General features: G+C 39.7%; 1 protein-coding gene and 1 long non-coding RNA gene across 2 annotated transcripts in view; both read right to left on the bottom strand.

Annotated features, from left to right (window-relative positions):
- The window catches only part of LOC115566089 (M1-specific T cell receptor beta chain), a gene marked incomplete in the record, with an annotated part of 384816 nt that overhangs the window by 51615 nt on the left and 311560 nt on the right, over positions 1-21641 (bottom strand).
- On the bottom strand, positions 284-1632 carry LOC115566100 (uncharacterized). The gene is made up of 3 exons (XR_003980940.1): positions 1471-1632; positions 868-1340; positions 284-743 (listed from the first exon to the last, which is right to left on the bottom strand). It is a non-coding gene; the product is annotated as an uncharacterized LOC115566100 (long non-coding RNA).

The raw sequence follows: 21641 nt of genomic DNA on the forward strand, positions 1-21641 counted from the left end.
CGCCGTGGAGCTGTCCATGAACGTCATCAAACCGCTCTGCTTTTGCTGGTACCAGAGCATGTTATAGAGGCCGTCATCGTCATGATTGCATTTGATTTCTACCCTGGTGGCGTCGCTGACTATTATTGGAAAAGACGGCTGAAACGTCACACTCGTAGCTCGATCTGTTGGAAAAAGACAGATTTTTGTAGCTGCAGCAGGTGAAAAAACATTCATATGATTGCTTTTTTGAAAAAATGATTTAAAAGGACATAATTAATTGTTATGTTTGCAGTTAGTTGCATTACATGAAAGCAAGATGAGAAGAAATCCGATCACAGCCGGAGACATTTTCAAGTTTGTGCCTCCTCCAGTGACTCTCCTCAACTGCAAGTGCAAATATCTCACTAACAGGAAGACGCTGAGGGGTTTTTAGTGAGGGAGTGTCATTAAACCACATCACTGTGTACTGGCAGCGCAGAAATAAACAGCCGAGTCTGACAGGCTGACGCTCTGAATAATCAGAGCTCCTGCTTTTGTGTTTTCTTTCGTGATCTCAAACCGATCTTCAAACTGCTTCTCATACACGGGGTCATTGCTCATGTAGCTGTATCCAATCAAAGTCACCAAACCGCTCTGCTTTTGCTGGTACCAGAGCATGTTATAGAGGTTATCGTCATCATGATTGCAATTGATTTCTACCCTGGTGGCGTCGCTGACTATTCTCGGAAAAGTCGGCTGAAACGTCACACTCGTAGCTCGATCTGTTGGAAAAAGACAGATTTTTGTAGCTGCAGCAGGTGAAAAAACCATTCATATAATTGCATTTTTTTTTAAATGATTTAAAAGGACATAATTAATTGTTATGTTTGCAGTTAGTTGCATTACATGGAAGCAAGATGAGAAGAAATCCGATCACAGCCGGAGACATTTTCAAGTTTGTGCCTCCTCCAGTGATGTACTAGGAGAGACACTCCTCGTCTGCAAGTGCAAATATCTCACTAACAGGAAGACGCTGAGGGGTTTTTAGTGAGGGAGTGTCATTAAACCACATCACTGTGTACTGGCAGCGCAGAAATAAACAGCCGAGTCTGACAGTTTTGCACTGTGAATGATCAGCGTTCCCTTCGTTGTTCCTTCTTTTGTCAGCTTGAATTGTTTTTCCATCTCCCCCTCGTATGTTGGGGAACCTTGTACATACACAAACCCAATGAGAGTCAGAACCAAACTGTCTTTTTTTTGCTGGAACCAGAACATTTGTGGTTTGTCAGTATCATCATGGCTGCACTGAATCTGGACCTCACTGCTCCCGTTCACTAGCTGCGGAGGAAATTCTCGAAATGTAACGGAGGTCACCTGACCTGTGGAAGAAGAAGATTTAGAAAATGTTACTGATGCAGAACAAAAATGAGGAGAAAGTATTTATCTTTAGCTTGATTGTTATATAGATAATGATAAAAATGTAATTCAAGATGACATTTGAGAGCTTACTGTAAAAGCAGATTAGGAGTAAACCAAAGATTTGCATCAATGAAGACATCGTCAGGCTGAACGATGTGAGTAAAGTAATGTGCTGAGAAGAATAAGTCTCATGGGGAAGAGGGAGGGAGGTGTGTATCAAGGGCTGAGTATCCAGAATGGGGCAAAAAATGCTGAAAGCCTGCTGCAAGTGATAACAATGAACTGGCAAAGAGGCAGGAGAACACACACACACACACACACACACTTTATAAACAAGGCAGGAGGTGATAATTGAACACAGGTGAAACACATCAGGGCAGGGCAGACAATCACACAAAGACAGGAAACAGATCTGAAAACATGAGGGGAGTTAGACGCCACAATAAAACAGGAAACAGAAAGAAATGACTGAATAAACATGGAAACAAGAACTTAGCTTGATGAGACCTGACAATGAGTCATGTCATAATTTAAGATTGTTTGTTTTTCACTATCTTTTACGCTTTACATTTTCTTTTCTCCTCAACAAAATGTCACATAAAGTTACTATAAGCATATATTGTGATGATTATTGGGAGTAAATTGTGTGTTGCAATCCACCCCATTCCATTTCACGCCCTAAAAGATAATTATCAGTCAAAATAGTTGAACACTTTTATATGTAAATGATTTTTGAGACTGTGTGACTGTGAATAATCACATCGTTTCCAAACTAATTGTGTTTTCCATGCCAGAAAAGTAATTGAACTGTCTTGAGTTTAATTCCACCAGCCCTCCACTCTGAGTATTGAACATGAACACAACAGAGAGAAGAGGGTTTTTAGTAATGAGGCGACATTAAACCACATCACTGTGTACTGGCAGCACAGAAGTACACAGCCGAGTCTGACAGGCTGACGCTCTGAATAATCAGAGCTCCTGCTTTGGTGTTTTCTCTTGTGATCTCAAACCGATTTTCAAACTGTTTCTCATATTCGGGGTCACTGCTGATGTAGCTGTATCCAATGAGAGTGATCAAACCGCTCTGCTTTTGCTGGTACCAGAGCATGGTATAGAGGCCGTCATTGTCATGATTGCATTTGATTTCTACCCTGGTGGTGTTGCTGACTATTCTCGGAAAAGACGGCTGAAACGTCAAACTCGTAGCTCGATCTGTTGGAAAAAGACGGATTTTAGTAGATGCAGAAGGTGAAAAAAGTACCTACATTTCCTTTTTAGAAATTAATAAAACAACATATTAAATTGTTATGTTTTCAGCTTGTTTTATTACATGGAAGCAAGATGAGAAGAAATCCGATCACAGCCGGAGACATTTTCATGTTTGTGCCTCCTCCAGTGATGTACTAGGAGAGACACTCCTCGTCTGCAAGTGCAAACAACTCACTAACAGGAAGACGCTGAGGGGTTTTTAGTGAGGGAGTGTCGTTCAACCACATCACTGTGTACTGGCAGCGCAGAAATAAACAGCCGAGTCTGACAGTTTTGCACTGCGAATGATCAGCTTTCCCTTTGTTGCTTCTGCTTTTGTCAGCTTGAATTGTTTTTCCATCTCCCCTTCGTATGTTGGGGAACCTTGTCCATACACATACCCAATGACAGTCAGAACCAGGCTGTCTTTTTTTTTCTGGAACCAGAACATTTGAATTTTGGTACTATCATCATGGCTGCATTCAAACTGGACCTCATTGCTCTCGTTCACTATCTGCGGAGGAAATTCTTGAAATGTTATAGCAGTCACATGACCTGTGGAAGAAGAAGATTTAGAAAATGTTATTAGTGCAGAACAAAAATGAGGACTGATTGTTATAAAGATAATGATAAAAATGTAATTCCGGATGACATTTGAGTGCTTACAATAAAAGTAGATTAAGAGTAAACCAAATATTTGCATCACTGAAGACATTGTCAGGCTGAATGATGTGAGTAAAGTAATGTGCTGAGGAGAATAAGACTCATGGGGAAGAGGGAGGGAGGTGTGTGTGGGTTTACTCCTCACCACATCCTCATGATAACAAATCATGTGCTGTGCCTCCATCTGTTGGTTGAATCTGTTCTACAGCACTGTGCTGTACTGCTCATATCATCCTCCAAACTTGTCCAGGACCCAGTTGGAATATCAAGTTTCTTCCACCTTTGCTTCTGACATGGGCCATTATTTTTAGGAATGCAAAATTATATCGACACCTTTTCGGCTCGGTTGAAGAAGATGACAAAAATGTGCATTTCTGCCAATATGAAAGGCCAAAAAGATAACTATGCACGTGTAAATCAAAAAAGTTTAACAGTTTTCTTATTTTACTACAGCAAATGAATGAAAAGTGTATAACATAGTATGTCTATGTGTAATTACAGCTCATGAAAAAATACGTGTGTTTATCTGGATTAACATTCAGACAAAATGAGTTGGAAGAACTTAAAGTTAAGTGAGCAACTGTGTTAAGAATTGATGAATACTTTGTCATCTTACCAGTTGTGTAGATATGCTGCTTTCCTTTATTACATGTGACAGCAGATTGAATATTCTGGGTTTTGGTTCATATTTGCAAATGTTATCAGACTAATAGGGAAAATGATTACCTGATTGATCAGTAATGGAGGTGATTGACAGACACGGTGGAGAGCTGAGCAGGTAAAGACGACCTTTGTGTGACTGTGAGGGATGAAGAATGATCCTGATCTTTTTACTTTAATTAATATGTATCATTACATAATTATACATTCATTAAATCTATGATCACAATCTTTCTTTGTTATGATGTACCTCACTGCAGTGCAGTGCTGCTGTAATGAAGCAGTTATAACTGGTGTTGCTGCTGTGTCACATGGTGTCAGTGGTTTCCTGGTGGTGTGCTGTTATCTGCTGGGTTATTATGGAGGTTTTTGTACGAGACAGTCACTGACTTTATCACTGTGCATACTAGCTGCTGCAAAATATTCTCCACTGTCTTCAGGGTGTCTCGCTTTCAGGACGTGAAGATAAGCTTTTTTCCGTCCATCTCCACTCACATTAAAGTGGCTCTGAAATGATGGCTCAACAGTAGGACTTGTAGTAAACATATATCCAATCAGCTTCAGAGCAGTGTCTCCTGGTGAGCGCTGGTACCAGAGAATAGTGTTATAGCTCGAGATCTGATGTGAACAGTTCAGCTTGAATTCACCATTTGGATTCATGAACAGTTCAGGTGGAGACTGATTTACTTGTTTTGTTTTATCGAGGTGAACTCCTGTAAAGAGATGAAGACACAATGTTAAGCAGTGCTGTGATGATTAAACCTTATTGTGTGTTTGAATGAAATTCTTTCAGGTCTAAGATTAGTGGATGTAAATATTCCATGTAAGATTTTTTTGGGTTGATTCCAATTTAAATGCAAAAAAAAAAAATACCTGCATGAATGTACAATACCTTTAATCCAGAACAAAATAAGGATGGAGACGATGAGATGAGACGGCTTCATGTTGAATGTGAAGAACCAGTCAGAGTCTCTGCTGTGCTTTGTGGATCAGAAGGAGGGGCAGGAAGTGATGTAGAGAAATCAGAGCACATGTTGACTCCTTTAATTAGATTAAATTAAATTACAGTTTGACTCGAAGCTGGATGAAAAATAACAGGTATATGTACGTGGCTGGTATCTATGAGTGGGTACAATTTCATGTGATACTAGCAGATTGTTATTATATAGCAGCTGACTACCCTCTATGAAATAATATCACAAATAGGATATTAGATAAGGCTTGAGTTAAAGGGGACAGATGGGCTCTGGTGTATGGGGCGCCGAATGTAAAGTTGAGCATGCTAAAATAAACAGCAACTTTTTGCCACATTTAGCAACAAACCCCATTTAAAAAAACAGATGTGAACTTTTTTATGTTACTTTTGACCAGATTTACATTAATATTTGTGAACTTTGTGATATTAACTTTTCTAGTTAAAATTATAATGTCAATCTTAAATCTAAATGTTAAATGTTAAATCTGACTCTGAATGTTAAATCTAAATCTAAATGTTAAATGGTAATCTAAATGTTAAATATAGATGTTAAATGGTAATCTAAATGTTGAATGTTAAATTTAAATACAAATGTTAAATTTAAATCTAAATGCTAAATGTTAAATCTAAATGCTAAATGTTACATCTAAATGCTAAATGTTAAATCTTAATATCAGGGGTGAAGTTAAATATCTAGCTAATATGCAAATTTACACTGCCTGTCACCGTAAGTACCAAAATAAAATCTCATTGAAGCTCAACAAACGCTATCCGTGGTCTTCTTCGGGTAGACAGATCGAGTGATTGCGCTGCACTGTTAGTCACGTCTCCTCACCGTGCTCTCATGTTGCCTGCCACCTTGTCCAGCAACTTAGCTGGAAACATTGGTAGGGTCGTTATTGTAGCAATACAGAGGTTCAGCAATGTGTCTGCAACGACAGCGACAGTACAGTCGCCGCAGCGGTGTTTTGCCAATTCTCCGCCGTTGTTTCTTCACATAGAGACAAGCAGCTTGAAGTTTGATGGGTCTGGATCTCAATCCCAACCCGCTATAACAGCATCCATATGATTATAAACTGTCAGCAGGTTCATGTTTAGATTAACAGGAGGACACCTGGGGAAACACCTTGAAAAAAACACACAGACGTCGTCATCATGACGCATACCGTCAAGCCTCTTTAGGAGCCACAGCGCCGGCTTTCTGTGTGAAACACAGCAGATCATTTTAAGCTGGTGCTGCTTGGCTCTGTGTGAACAAACAACGCCGGTGAATTGGTGGACCACCGCTACGTTGATAATGCAGCAAATCTGTGAAAAGCGACAGCTACAGGAGCCACCACAGTAGCGCCACCTCAGCACTCGGTAGCAGTTTTTTTGGGCTTCCGGTGACAGGCAGTGTGAATCTGCATATTAGCTAAATATTTACTTTCACCCATGATATTTAGATTCAACATTTATATTTATATTTAACATTTATATCTAACATTTAGCATTTAGATTTAAATTTGACATTTAGATTCAACATTTATTTTAAACATTTAACATTTATATTTAACATTTAACATTAATATTTAAATGTAACATTCAGATTTAGATGTAACATTTAGATTTAGATTTAATATTTTGATTTTGATTTTTTATTTAGATTTTACATTGACATATTTTTTCAAGAGAAATGAATAAGACAAAGTTCACAAATATTGCTGTAAATCTGGTCGTAAGTAACATAAAAAAATCACATATTTTTCAATGGGGTTTGTTGCAAAATGTGGCGAGAAGTTGTTGTTTATTTTAGCATGCTCAACATCAGAATTGGCCCCACATATTGGTGGAGATATGTGTTCTACTGAGAGGTAAATTGATCATTCAACTGATCGGAAATAAAGTGAACAACAGTTTTAAGAATTGATTAATCATTGGTCATTAGGGAAAATGATTACCTGATTGATCAGAACTGCAGGTATCTGACAGACACAGTGGAGAGCTGAGCAGGTAAAGACGAATTTTGTGTGACTGTGATGGATGAAAAATGATCCTGATCTGTGTATCATTACATAATTATACATTCATAAAATCTATTGTCATGATCTTTCTTTATTATTATCTACTGTACCTCACTGCAGTGCAGTGCTGCTTAATGAAGCAGTTATAACTGGTGTTGCTGCTGTGTCACATGGTGTCAGTGGTTTCCTGGTGGTGTGCTGTTATCTGCCGGGTTATTATGGAGGTTTTTGTACGAGACAGTCACTGACTTTATCACTGTGCATACTAGCTGCTGCAAAATATTCTCCACTGTCTTCAGGGTGTCTCGCTTTCAGGATGTGAAGATAAGCTCATTTCGTCCATCTCCACTCACATTGAAGTGGCTCTGAAATGATGTCTCAACAGTAGGATTTGTAACATATATATATCCGATCAGTTTCAGGGCAGTGTCTCCTGGTGAGTGCTGGTACCAGAGAACAGTGTCATAGCGCAAGATTTGATGTGAACAGCTCAGCTTTGATTCACCATCTGGATTCATGAACAGTTCAAAACCAGAGTTTAGGGCCATTAAAACAAAAAGCAGCTTCACCAGTTTTCTTGTGGGTCACCTTAGGAACAACTAAAAGACAGGCAGTGGAGGACCTGAGCATTCTTGTTGGGGTATAAAAAGAAAGCAAATCGCCAACATAAGATCGTGCTAGGATATTTAAGACTTTATAAATGAGTAAATGAACTTTAAAATCAATCCTAAAAGAAATAGGCAACCAGTACAATGTTGCAAGCTGAGGAGTAATGTGATCTCTTTTTCTGTATTAGTTAAAATCCTGGCTGCCGCGTTCTGAATAACTTGTAGTTTCTTTAGTGACTGTCTAGGGAGACCAGTCAAAAGGGAATTGCAGTAGTCCAAACGACTAGTTATAAAAGCATGTACAAGTGTTTCAGCATCATCCTGACTTAAAAAAGGTCTAATTTTGGCAATATTTCTAAGGTGAAAAAATGAAGTTTTTGCAACACTGTTAAAATGGTGAATAAAATTAAGGTCGGAGTCTAAAATCACTCCTAGGCTTGTAACATGTGATTTAATCTGTTGGGATAGACTGCCAAACTTTGACTGAAGTTTCTGCCTATCTTCCAGTGGGCCAACAAGTAAAATCTCAGTTTTCTGCTCGTTCAGTTTTAAAAAAATGTTGTTCATCCAGATGTTAATATCTGTGAGACAGGAAAAAAGATTCTAGGGTTCTCTGATGAAATGGAGATATATAATTGCATATCATGATGGAGGTATGCACTCTACTGACAGAAAATAAAGTTGGACAACAGTTTTAAGAATTTATGAATCATTAGCCATCTTTTAGGTTGTGGAGATGCTGCTTTCCTTTATTATTTGTGACAGCACATTGATTAGTCTGGGTTTTGGTTCTTATGTGGACATTTTATCAGACTAATAGGGAAAATGATCACCTGACTGATCAGTAATGGAGGTGATTGACAGACACGGTGGAGAGCTGAGCAGGTAAAGACGATCTTTGTGTGACTGTGAGGGATGAAAAATGATCCTGAACTGTGTATCACTATATAATTATACATTAATTAGATCTATTATCATGATCTTTATTATTATCTACTGTACCTCACTGCAGTGCAGTGCTGCTGTAATGAAGCAGTTATAACTGGTGTTGCTGCTGTCTCACATGGTGTCAGTGGTTTCCTGGTGGTGTGCTGTTATCTGCTGGGTTATTATGGAGGTATTTGTATGAGACAGTCACTGACTTTATCACTGTGCATACTTGCTGCTGCAAAATATTCTCCACTGTCTTCAGGATGTCTCGCTTTCAGGATGTGAAGATAAGCTTTTTTCCGTCCATCTCCACTCACATTAAAGTGGCTCTGAAATGCCTTCTCAACAGTAGGACTTGTATTAATTACATATCCAATCAGCTTTAGAGCAGTGTCTCCTGGTGAGCGCTGGTACCAGAGAATCATGTAAAAGCTTGAGATCTGATGTGAACAGTTCAGCTTGAATTCACCATCTGGATTCATGAACAGTTCAGGTGGAGACTGATTAACTTCTTTTGCTTCATCGAGGTGAACTCCTGTAAAGAGATGAAGACACAATGTTAAGCAGTGCTGTGATGATAAAACCTTATTCTTTGTTTGAATGAAATTCCTTCAAATCAAAGATTAGTGGATGTAAATATTCCATTTACATTTTTTCTAGACTTGATTCCAAATTAAATCATAAATGAATCGCCTCATGAATGTCCAATACCTTTAATCCAGAACAAAGTCAGGATGGAAACGATGAGATGAGACGGCTTCATGTTGAATGTGAAGAACCAGTCAGAGTCTCTGCTGTGCTTTGTGGATCAGAAGGAGAGGCAGGAAGTGATGTAGAGAAATCAGAGCACATGTTTGTTGTATCCCAGTTTGGGGGATGCATCCTTCAAAGTACCCAGCCTTTGTGGCCTTCGAAGGCAAGTCCTTCAGAGAGACCTTCAAAGGCCGTGGACGGTCTAGCCTTCAGAACATTTCCTAGTTGCGTCACCAGATGTTCCCGCCCTTACCCTTACGTCACAATTTCTGCTGCCCAGACTCGTGAAAGTGATGATCTATGCAGTGGCGGTTCTAGACCAGTTTTAATAGGGGGGCCAGGTTGGGGCCGGCTTTTTTGTAAGGGGGCACATACAACCCGGAAAAAAGGATAAATCCCTCATTCAGACAAAGCAGTGTTTACAATTACAGCAATTTTGATTGGGTAGTAAACTGCTGAGACACTTTATTTCTGTCTTTCCCTTCAGAACAAAATCATTGCAAGAAATCTGTCATTGTATTATTAATGCAGACTCCCTCTCAGGGGGGCCACAGGGGGGTCCAGACTCAGAGTTACGGGGGCACTGGCCCCTGTTGGCCCCCCCCTAGAACCGCCACTGGATCTATGCATTGGGATGTTGCCATTGTCTTTCTTTCTTCTTTTTCGGTTGCACAAAAAATCTTGGGATATGGGAGGCCGCAAAGGATAGTAGAAGTGCATCCTCCAAAAAGAGGGAAAAGAAGGAGCATTTGTGGGGTGCATTTGGAGGAGCCTTTGAATAGGGACAGCCTTCGCACAGCGTTGTGACGTAATTTGCCTTCAAATGCTGCCTTCAAAGGATGCAGCCCCTGAATTGGGGTACAGACGTTGACTCCTTCAATTAAATTGCATCAGTTTCACTTGAATCAAACACCTGGTACTTGGATGAAAAACAATCAGCTATATTTACGCAGTGTTGGTCACATTACTTTTAAATAGTAATTAGTTATAGTTATTAGTTACTTCTCCCAAAAAGTAACTGAGTTAGTAACAGAATTACTCCAATATAAAAGTAATTAGTTACCAGGAAAAGTAACTCTTGCGTTACTTTCTTTTCTTCCCTTTTTGAGATTGGCATTGATTTTAATGTACTATGTATTTAGAAAATGTCTTTCTGCATGGCGGACCGGCACCTGCTCTCCCTGGTATTTAGCCAATGAAGGAGTCTGGGTCAGCTGTTGATAACAGGAGCATGTTCTCAACAACATACCTGCCTATCATTGCATTCAGTTCAGTCTGTGTCATAAGTTTTAGTGAAGCTGGAGCAGAAACATCCAGCTTTAGCTGCTTGGACGGCTCCTTGTCCTTCTGTGTTAGCGGAGCTCACGTTAGCCACACCTGCTATCATCATCAGCAGTGTCAACAACGGAGTTTTTGGCCTCTAGTGTTGTAGAAGCACGTGCAGTTGAGAGATGCTTCATTAGATCAGAGTTGCTTGAAACGGACGTGGACAAAGGAGGCTAAAGTAGTGTCTGTACTTCCACTTTGAAAACGTAAACTTTCCTTCCGGACTTGCCATTTCTGCAGCTCACCTCTGCTAGTTTGTGTGTGCCAGGCTGTGTGGTTTGTGTGTAAACCGAACACAGCCTCTGATTGGCTTATGAACTCTCACTCTATCTTAGAGAGCCAATCATCACCTCTGCGGTTGTCTCGCCCCTCCCTCCTCCCTCACCGGGGAGAAAAATAAAGCAGCCCTGCTGCTCCGGTGGCTGAGAGCCTAGTCGGATGACAGCAGCTTCAATGAGAAACTTCGATTTGTAACGTGCCACATTTTATAGTCGGTAACGGTAACGGCGTTGTAACGATGGGAAAAGTAATTCATTAGATTACTCCGTTACTGAAAAAATAACGCCGCTAGTAACGCCGTTATACTTAAACGCCGTTACTCCCAACACTGTATTTACGTTGCTGGCATCTATGAGTGAGTTCAATTTGATGTGATATTGGCAGACTGTGATATGTTTTCATAGAGGGTAGTCGGCTGCTCTATGATAACAAATAGGATATTAGATAAGACTTGAGTTTAAGGGGACAGTTGGGCCTTGGTGGAGTTATGCATTCTATTGAGAGGTCAATTGATCAGTCGACTGACAGGAAATAAAGTGAACAACAGTTTTGAGAATTGATGAATCATTTGCCATCTTTTCAGTTGTGTAGATATGCTGCTTTCCTTTTATTATATGTGTGACAGCAGAATACATTTTCTGGGTTTTGGCTCATATTGGCACATTTTATCAGACTAATAGGGAAAATGATTATCTGATTGATCAGTAATAGAGGTGATTGTCCATCTCCACTCACATTAAAGTGGCCCTGAAATGATGTCTCAGCAGTAGGATTTGTAACATACATATATCCAATCAGCTTCAGGGCAGTGTCTTCTGGTGAGCGCTGGTACCCGAGAATCATGTTATAGCTCGAGATTTGATGTGAACAGCTCAGTTTGGATTCACCATCTGGATTCATGAACAGTTCAGGTGGAGACTGATTTACTTGTTTTTCTTCATCGAGGTGAACTCCTGTAAAGAGATGAAGACACAATGTTAAGTAGTGCTACGCAAGAAAGTATCAACTCCAAAAAAGTTGCCTCATGAATGTACAATACCTTTAATCCAGAACAAAGTCAGGATGGAGACGATGAGATGAGACGGCCTCATGTTGAATGTGAAGAACCAGTCAGAGTCTCTGCTGTGCTTTGTGGATCAGAAGGAGGGGCAGGAAGTGATGTAGAGAAATCAGAGCACATGTTTACTCCTTTAATTAAATTACAACAGTTTCACTTGAGGCTGGATGATAAAAAATGGCATATAACAATTTGATGTGATGCTAGCAGATTGTTATTGTCACACCGCGGTGAGGGATGTCCTGTCTTGGGGTTTTGTCTGGTGAACTTCCTGTTTTATGTTGAAAATCTAATCCTCCTCTCGTTTCAGGTCATTTGCCCTTTCTCCTGTGTCACCAGTCTGATGTCTCCCCTGATTCCCTGATTGTTTCCACCTGTGTCACCCTCCCTCATGTGTATATAGTCCTCGTCTTCCCCTGTCTTGTTGCCAGAGTATTTCGTCGTGTCGAGTACCTCCAGCCTCTGTCACAGTCCAAGTCAAGAACCTCGTGCCTTGTCAAGTTTGTATTTTCATGTTTTTCAATTCCTCTGAAGAAGAGTGACCTTATTTTGCGATAGTTTTTTGGTTAGCCATGAAGATAGTTTTGTTTGCTGACCCTTTTTGTGTCCTCCTTTGGAGCGTCCTTTGTTCTTGTAGTATTTTGTTATTCAGAGTAGTTCAGTTAAGTTTTCTGCCTTTTGGTTTTCCCTCTTTGAGAGTGGTCTTTTGTTTTGTGTAATTTTCATAGCGTATTTATTCATTCTTAGGATTAGTGTAGACCTTGTGTGTTTTTCCGCCTTCGGAAGTGATTTTCTGTTCTGTTTTCTTGTGTGTCGTCCTCGTCTGTTCAGGCGTGTCTAGTTTTTCACAGACTGTTGTTTCCTCACCCATTCTGACGAGAATTCAGAAAAACATCAGAATAAAAGCCTGTCAACACCGTTCACTAACTGCATCTGAGTCCTCCATTTTACCCAGGTCTAACAGTTATCATATAGCAGCTTTTCAGCTGTGTAGATATGCTGCCTTCATTTATTGCATGTGACAGCACATTGAATATTCTGGGTATTGGTTCACATTTGCACATTTTATGAGACTATAGGGAAAGTGATTACCTGATTGATCAGTAATGGAGGTGATTGACAGACACGGTGGAGAGCTGAGCAGGTAAAGACAACCTTTGTGTGACTGTGACGGATGATAAATTGTTTGAACTGTGTATCACTATGTAATTATACATTAATTAAATCTATTGTCATGAACTTTTTTATTATTATCTCACTCCATTGCAGTGCTGCTGTAATGAAGCAGTTATAACTGGTGTTGCTGCTGTGTCACATGGTGTCAGTGGTTTCCTGGTGGTGTGCTGTTATCTGCTGGGTTATTATGGAGGTTTTTGTACGAGACAGTCACTGACTTTATCACTGTGCATACTTGCTGCTGCAAAATATTCTCCGCTGTCTTCAGGGTGTCTCGCTTTCAGAATGTGAAGATAAGCTTCTTTCGCTCCATCTCCACTCACATTAAAGTGGCTCTGATATGATGGCTCAACAGTAGGACTTTTATTACTCATATATCCAATCAGCTTCAGGGCAGTGTCTCCTGGTGAGCGCTGGTACCAGAGAATCATGTAATAGTTCGGGATCTGATGTGAACAGCTCAGCTTGAATTCACCATCTGGATTCATGAACAGTTCAGGTGGAGACTGATTAACTTGTTTTGCTTCATCGAGGTGAACTCCTGTAAAGAGATGAAGACACAATGTTAAGCAGTGCTGTTATGATAAAACCTTATTGTGTGTTTGAATGAAATTCCTTCAAATCAAAGATTAGTGAATGTAAATATCACACTGAAGATTCTTTTAGAGTTGATACCAAATTACATTGAAAACAATACCTTTAATCCAGAACAAAGGAAGGATGGAGACGATGAGATGAGACGACTTCATGTTGAATGTGAAGAACCAGTCAGAGTCTCTGCTGTGCTTTGTGGATCAGAAGGAGGGGCAGGAAGTGATGTAGAGAAATCAGAGTACATTTTGACTCCTTTAATTAAATTACAACAGTTTCACTTGAGGGACCTCGATGAAAAAATCAGGTATGTTTACATGGCTGGTATCTATGAGTGAGTACAATTTGATGTGATACTAGCAGATTGTTATTATGTAACGGCTGACTACCCTCTATGAAAACACATCATAAATAGGATACTAGATTAGGCTTGAGTTAAAGGGGACAGTTGGGCCTTGGTGGAGGTATGCACTCTACTGACAGAAAATAAACTAAACAAGGGTTTTAAGAATTGATGAATCATTTGCCATCTTTTCTGCTGTTTAGATATGCTGCTTTCCTTTATCATATGTGACAGCAGATTGAATACCTCACTGCTGTGTCACATGGTGTCAGTGGTTTCCTGGTGGTGTGCTGTTATCTGCTGGGTTATTATGGAGGTTTTTGTACGAGACAGTCACTGACTTTATCACTGTGCATACTTGCTGCTGCAAAATATTCTCCACTGTCTTCAGGGTGTCTCGCTTTCAGGATGTGAAGATGAGCTGTTTTCCGTCCATTTCCACTCACACTGAAGTGGCTCTGAAATGATTTCTCAACAGTAGGACTTGTATTACTTATATATCCAATCAGCTTCAGAGCAGTGTCTCCTGGTGAGCGCTGGTACCAGAGAATAACATAATAGCCCGAGATTTGATGTGAACAGCTCAGGTTGAATTGACCATCTGGATTAATCAGGTGTTCAGGTGGAGACTGAATTACTTGTTTTTCTTTATCGAGGTGAACTCCTGTAAGGAGATGAAGACACAATGTTAAGCAGTGTTGTGATGATTAAACCTTATTGTGTGTTTGAATTAAATTCCTTCAAATCAAAGATTCGTGGATGTAAATATTCCATTGACATTTTTTTTTATTCCAAATCAAATTATGAACAAATGTCTTCATGAATGTACAATACCTTTAATCCAGAACAAAGTAAGGATGGAGACGATGAGATGAGACGGCTTCATGTTGAATGTGAAGAACCAGTCAGAGTCTCTGCTGTACTTTGTGGATCAGAAGGAGGGGCAGGAAGTGATGTAGAGAAATCAGAGCACATGTTGACTCCTTTAATTATATTACAACAGCTTCACTCGAGACTGAATGAAAAACCTCAGGTATATTTACGTGACTGGTATCTATGAGTACAATTTTATGTGATGGTAGAAGATTGTTTTCATATAGTGGCTGACTACCCTCTATGACAACATATCACAAATAGGATATAAGATAAGGCTTGAGTTAAAGGGGACAGTTGGGCCTTGGGGGGGTATGCACTCTACTGACAGAAAATAAAGTGAAGAACAGTTTTAAGAATTGATGAATCATTTGCCATTTTTTCAGCTGTGTAGATATGCTGCTTTTATTATATGAAAATGATTAACTGATTGATCAGTAATGGAGGTGATTGACAGACACAGTGGAGAGCTGAGCAGGTAAAGACGACCTTTGTGTGACTGTGATGGATGAAAATTGATCCTGATCTTTTCACTTCAATAACTGTGTATCATTCTATAATTATATATTAATTAAATCTGTTATCATGTTCTTTCTTTATTATTATCTACTGTACCTCACAGCAGTGCAGTGCTGCTGTAATGAAGCAGTTATAACTGGTGTTGCTGCTGTGTCACATGGTGTCAGTGGTTTCCTGGTGGTGTGCTGTTATCTGCTGGGTTATTATGGAGGTTTTTGTACGAGACAGTCACTGACTTTATCACTGTGCATACTTGCTGCTGCAAAATATTCTCCACTGTCTTCAGGGTGTCTCGCTTTCAGGATGTGAAGAGAAGCTTCTTTCCGTCCATCTCCACTCACAGTAAAGTGACTCTGAAATGATGTCTCAACAGTAGGACTTTCATTCCACACAAATCCAATCAGCTTCAGGGCAGTGTCTCCTGGTGAGCGCTGGTACCAGAGAATCATGTTATAGCTTGAGATCTGATGTGAACAGTTCAGCTTGGATTCACCATCTGGATTCATGAACAGTTCAGGTGGAGTCTGAATTACTTGTTTTGCTTCATCGAGTTGAACTCCTGTAAAGAGATGAAGACACAATGTTAAGCAGTGCTGTGATGATAAAACCTTATTGTGTGTTTGAATGAAATTCCTTCGAATCAAAGATTAGTTGATGTAAATATTCCATTAAAGATTTTTTAGGGTTAATTCCAAATTAAATCACAAATCAATGTCTTCATGAATGTGCAATACCTTTAATCCAGAACAAAGTAAGGATGGAGACGATGAGATGAGACGACTTCATGTTGAATGTGAAGAACCAGTCTGAGTCTCTGCTGTACTTTGTGGATGAGAAGGAGGGGCAGGAAGTGATGTAGAGGAATCAGAGAACATGTTGACTGCTTTAATTGTAGATGTGTAGATATGCTGCTTTTATTATATGTGACAGCAGATTGAATACTCTGGGTTTTGGTTCATATCAGCAAATTTTATCAGACTAATAGGGAAAATGATTACATGATTGATCAGTAATGGAGGTGATTGACAGACACGGTGGAGAGCTGAGCAGGTAAAAACAACCTTTGTGTGACTGTGATGGGTGAAAAATTATCCTGATCTTTTTACTTTAATTACTACTTTTATTACTTAAATTTTTGTCATGACATAATTATATATTAATCAAATCTATTATCATGATCTTTCTTTATTATTATTTACTGTATCTGCAGTGCATTGCTGCTCTAATGAAGCAGTTATAACTGGTGTTGCTGCTGTGTCACATGGTGTCAGTGGTTTCCTGGTGGTGTGCTGTTATCTGCTGGGATATTATGGAGGTTTTTGTACGAGACAGTCACTGACTTTATCACTGTGCAGACTAGCTGCTGCAAAATATTCTCCACTGTCTTCAGGGTGTCTCGCTTTCAGGATGTGAAGAAAAGCTTCTTTTGCTCCATCTCCACTCACATTAAAGTGGCTCTGAAATGATGGCTCAACAGTAGGATTTTTATAACTCATAAATCCAATCAGCTTCAGGGCAGTGTCTCCTGGTGAGCGCTGGTACCAGAGAATAATGTAATAGTTCGGGATCTGATGGGAACAGTTCAGCTTGGATTCACCATCTGCATTCATGAACAGTTCAGGTGGAGACTGAATTACTTGTTTTTCTTCATCAAGGTAAACTCCTGTGAAGATATGAAGACACAAAGTTAAGCAGTGCTGTGATAATACAACTTGTGTGTGTGTTTGAATGAAATTCCTTCAAATCAAAGATTAGTGAATGTGAATATCACACTGAAGATTGTTGTAGGGTTGACACCAAATTACATTGAAAACAAAAGTTTTCATGAATGTTTAATACCTTTAATCCAGAACAAAGTAAGGATGGAGACGATGAGATGAGACGGCTTCATGTTGAATGTGAAGAACCAGTCAGAGTCTCTGCTGTACTTTGTGGATCAGAAGGAGGGGCAGGAAGTGATGTAGAGAAATCAGAGCACATGTTGACTCCTTTAATTAAATTACAACAGCTTCACTTGAGGGACCTCGATGAAAAAATCAGGTATGTTTACATGGCTGGTATCTATGAGTGAGTACAATTTGATGTGATACTAGCAGATTATTATTACATAGCGGCTGGCAGTGGTCGGCCTGGGAGCTGACGGGGAGACACGGGCTGGGACAGGACTTGGCCGGGCCGCCGACTGAGAACCACTGGCAGATGTTGACTGGGCAGAACGACTGGGAACCACTGGCAGATGTCGACCGGGCCGCCGACTGGGAACCACTGGCAGATGTTGACTGGGCAGAACGACTGGGAACCACTGGCAGATGTCGACCGGGCAGACCTACTGGTAACCACTGGCAGATGTCGACTGGGCAGAACGACTGGGAACCACTGGCAGATGTCGACTGGGCAGAACGACTGGGAACCACTGGCGGATGTCGACTGGGCAGACCTACTTGGAACCACTGGCAGATGTTGACTGGGCTGACCGACTGGGAACCACTGGCAGATGTCGACCGAACCACCGACTGGAAACCACTAGCAGATGTCGACCGGGCGGCCTGCAATGGAGCTGGAACCCTGGGCAGGCTTGGCTCCAGGCTGGTGGTCTGCTGTGAGGAACAGTAGATTCGGTCTCCAGGGAGGCAGGACGTGTTCAGGGACATCTTCTTTTGGGCTTGACACCTGGGACCTAGCAGACTCGGGCGCTAGCAGGAAGCTAGCTGACTGAAATCTACCCTGAAACGACAACAGACACTAACAAAAAGACAAGGAAAAGGTGAGGTGGAGCAGCAGGTGAGACAACGAAAGGGAAGCACAGAGGAGAAAGCACAGAGGAAACAATGCTGGCAGACAGAGGGAGACAAACATGCAACAAGATGGAAGGGGAAAACATAGAGAGAAGATGACAGGAGACATTGAAAGGACACACGAGGGCAAGGAATCAAAACATAAGACACAAGACACTGAACCATGACATGTGATGGATAAAAAAATGTTATTTAATTACTGTGTATTATTTCATACGGTGGGGAGTTGAGCAGGTAAAGACGACCTTTGTGTGACTGTGATGGATGAAAAATGATCCTGATCTTTTTACTTCAATTACTGTGTGTATCATAACATAATTCTACATTCCTTGAATCTTTAATCATGATCTTTCTTCATTATTATCTACTGTAGCTCACTGCAGTGCAGTGCTGCTGTAATGAAGCAGTTATAACTGGTGTTGCTGCTGTGTCACATGTTGTCAGTGGTTTCCTGGTGGTGTGCTGTTATCTGCTGGGTTATTATGGAGGTTTTTGTACGAGACAGTCACTGACTTTATCACTGTGCATACTTTGCTGCTGCAAAATATTCTCCACTGTCTTCAGGGTGTCTTGCTTTCAGGATGTGAAGATGTGCTGTTTTCTCTCCATCTCCACTCACATTGAAGTGGCTCTGAAATGATGGCTCAACAGTAGGTCTTTTATAATATACATATCCAATCAGTTTCAGTGCAGTGTCTCCTGGTGAGCGCTGGTACCAGAGAATAGTGTCATAGCTCGAGATTAGATGTGAACAGTTCAGCTTGGATTCACCATCTGGCTTCATGACGAGATTAGGTGGAGACTGAATTACTTGTTTTTCTTCATCGAGGTGAACTCCTGTAAAGAGATGAAGACACAATGTTAAGCAGTGCTACAAAAGGAAGTGTCAATGCCAAAAAAGTGTCTTCATGAATGTACAATACCTTTAATCCAGAACAAAGTAAGGATGGAGATGATGAGATGAGACGACTTCATGTTGAATGTGAAGAACCAGTCAGAGTCTCTGCTGTGCTTTGTGGATCAGAAAGAGGTGCAGGAAGTGATGCAGAGGAATCAGAGCACATGTTGACTCCTTTAATTATATTACAACAGCTTCACTCGAGACTGAATGAAAAACCTCAGGTATATTTGTGTGGCTGGTATTTATGAGTACGATTTTATGTGATCGTAGAAGATTGTTTTCATATAGCAGCTGACTAACGTCTATGAAAACATATCATATATAGGATATTAGATTAGACTTGAGTTAAAAGGGACAGTTGGGCCTTGGTGGAGGTATGCACTCTACTGACAGAAAACAACATGAACAACAGTTTCAAGAATTGATTCATCATTTTCCATCTTGTCAGTTGTGTAGATATGCTGCTTCCTTTTATTATATGTGATAGTAGATTTAATATTCTGGGTTTTGGTTCACATTTGCACATTTCATCAGACTAATAGGTGAAATGATCACCTGATTGATCAGTAATGGAGGTGATTGACAGACACGGTGGAGAGCTGAGCAGGTAAAGATGACTTTGTGTGACTGTGAGGGATGAAATATGATCCTGATCTTTTTACTTTAATTACTGTGTATCATTACACAATTATACATTAATTGAATCTATGATCATGATCTTTCTTTATTATTATCTACTGTACAACACTGCAGTGCAGTGCTGCTGTAATGAAGCAGTTATAACTGGTGTTGCTGCTGTGTCACATGATGTCAGTGGTTTCCTGGTGGTGTGCTGTTATCTGGTGGTTTATCATGGAGGTTTTTGTACGAGACAGTCACTGACTTTATCACTGTGCATACTTTCTGCTGCTGCAAAATATTCTCCACTGTCTTCAGGGTGTCTCGCTTTCAGGATGTGAAGATGAGCTTTTTTCCGTCCATCTCCACTCATATTAAAGTGGCTCTGAAATGATGGCTCAACAGTAGGTCTTGTATTAATAATATATCCAATCAGCTTCAGGGCAGTGTCTTCTGGTGAGCGCTGGTACCAGAGAATCACATAATAGCTTGGGATTTGATGTGAACAGTTCAGCTTGAATTCACCATCTGGATTCATGAACAGTTCAGGTGGAGTTTGAAAAACTAATTTTTCTTTATCGAGGTGAACTCCTGTAAAGAAATAAAGGCACAGTGTTAAGCAGTGCTGTGATGAGAAAACCTTATTTTGTGTTTGAATGAAATTCCTTCAAATCAAAGATTAGTGAATGTAAATATTCCAGTTAAATTTTTTAAGAGTTTATTCCAAATTAAATTATGAATAAATGGCCTCATAAATGTACAATACCTTTAATCCAGAACAAAGTCAGGATGGAGACGATGAGATGAGACGGCTTCATGTTGAATGTGAAGAACCAGTCAGAGTCTCTGCTGTGCTTTGTGGATCAGAAGGAGGGGCAGGAAGTGATGCAGAGGAATCAGAGCACATGTTGACTTCTTTAATTATATTACACAAGTTTAACACAAAGAACATGGATGAAAAAAATCAGGTATGACCCTACCCTCTATGACATCATATCACAAATAGGATATCAGATAAGGCTTGAGTTAAAGGGGACAGTTGGTTTTTGGGGCGCCAATTGTAAAGTTAAGCATGCTAAAATAAACAGCAACTTTTTGCCACATTTAGCAACAAACCCCATTAAAAAAACAGATGTTAATTTTTTCAAGTTACTTTTGACCATATTTCCAGCAATATTTGTCAACTTTTGTTGTGATAGTTACTTCTCAATGTTAAATCTAATTAAAAAACCTAAATCTAAATCTCAACGTTAAATGTAAATTTTAAATTTCAGTCTAAATATTGAATCGAAATGTTGAATATAAATCTAAATGTAAAATTTCAGTCTAAATGTTAAATCTAAATTTTAAATATGAATCTAAATGTTGAATTTAAATTTAAATATTTAATGTCAAATATAAATGTTAAATACCCATGTTGAATTTAAATCTAAATGTTAAATGTTAAATCTTAATGCTAAATATTGAATCTAAATGTCAGGGGTGAAGATAAATATTTAGTTTATATGCAAATTTACACTGCCTGTCACCGGAAGTACCAAAATAAACGCTCATTGAAGCTCAACAAACGCTATTCATGGTCTTCTTTGGGTAGTCAGACGGAGTGATTGCACTGCGCTGTTAGTCACGTCTCCTCTCCGTGCTCTCATGTTGCCTGCCACCAAGTCCAGTAACTTAGCTGGAAACATTGGTAGGGCCGTTTTTGTAGCAATAAAGAGGTTCAGCAATGCATCTGCAACGACAGCGACATCTATTTAGATGTAACATTTATACTCAAATGTGACATTTAGATTTGGATTTAATCATTAGATTTTCATTTTTTATATAGATTTTTCATTGACATTGTATTTTTACAAGAGAAGTGAATATTACAAACTTCTCAAATATTGTTGTAAATCTGGTCAAAAGTAACAAAAAAAAAAATCAAATTTTTTTTAATGGG

The sequence above is a fragment of the Sparus aurata genome, chromosome 16, assembly GCF_900880675.1.
Source record: "Sparus aurata chromosome 16, fSpaAur1.1, whole genome shotgun sequence".
In the NCBI taxonomy this organism is placed as follows: domain Eukaryota; kingdom Metazoa; phylum Chordata; class Actinopteri; order Spariformes; family Sparidae; genus Sparus; species Sparus aurata.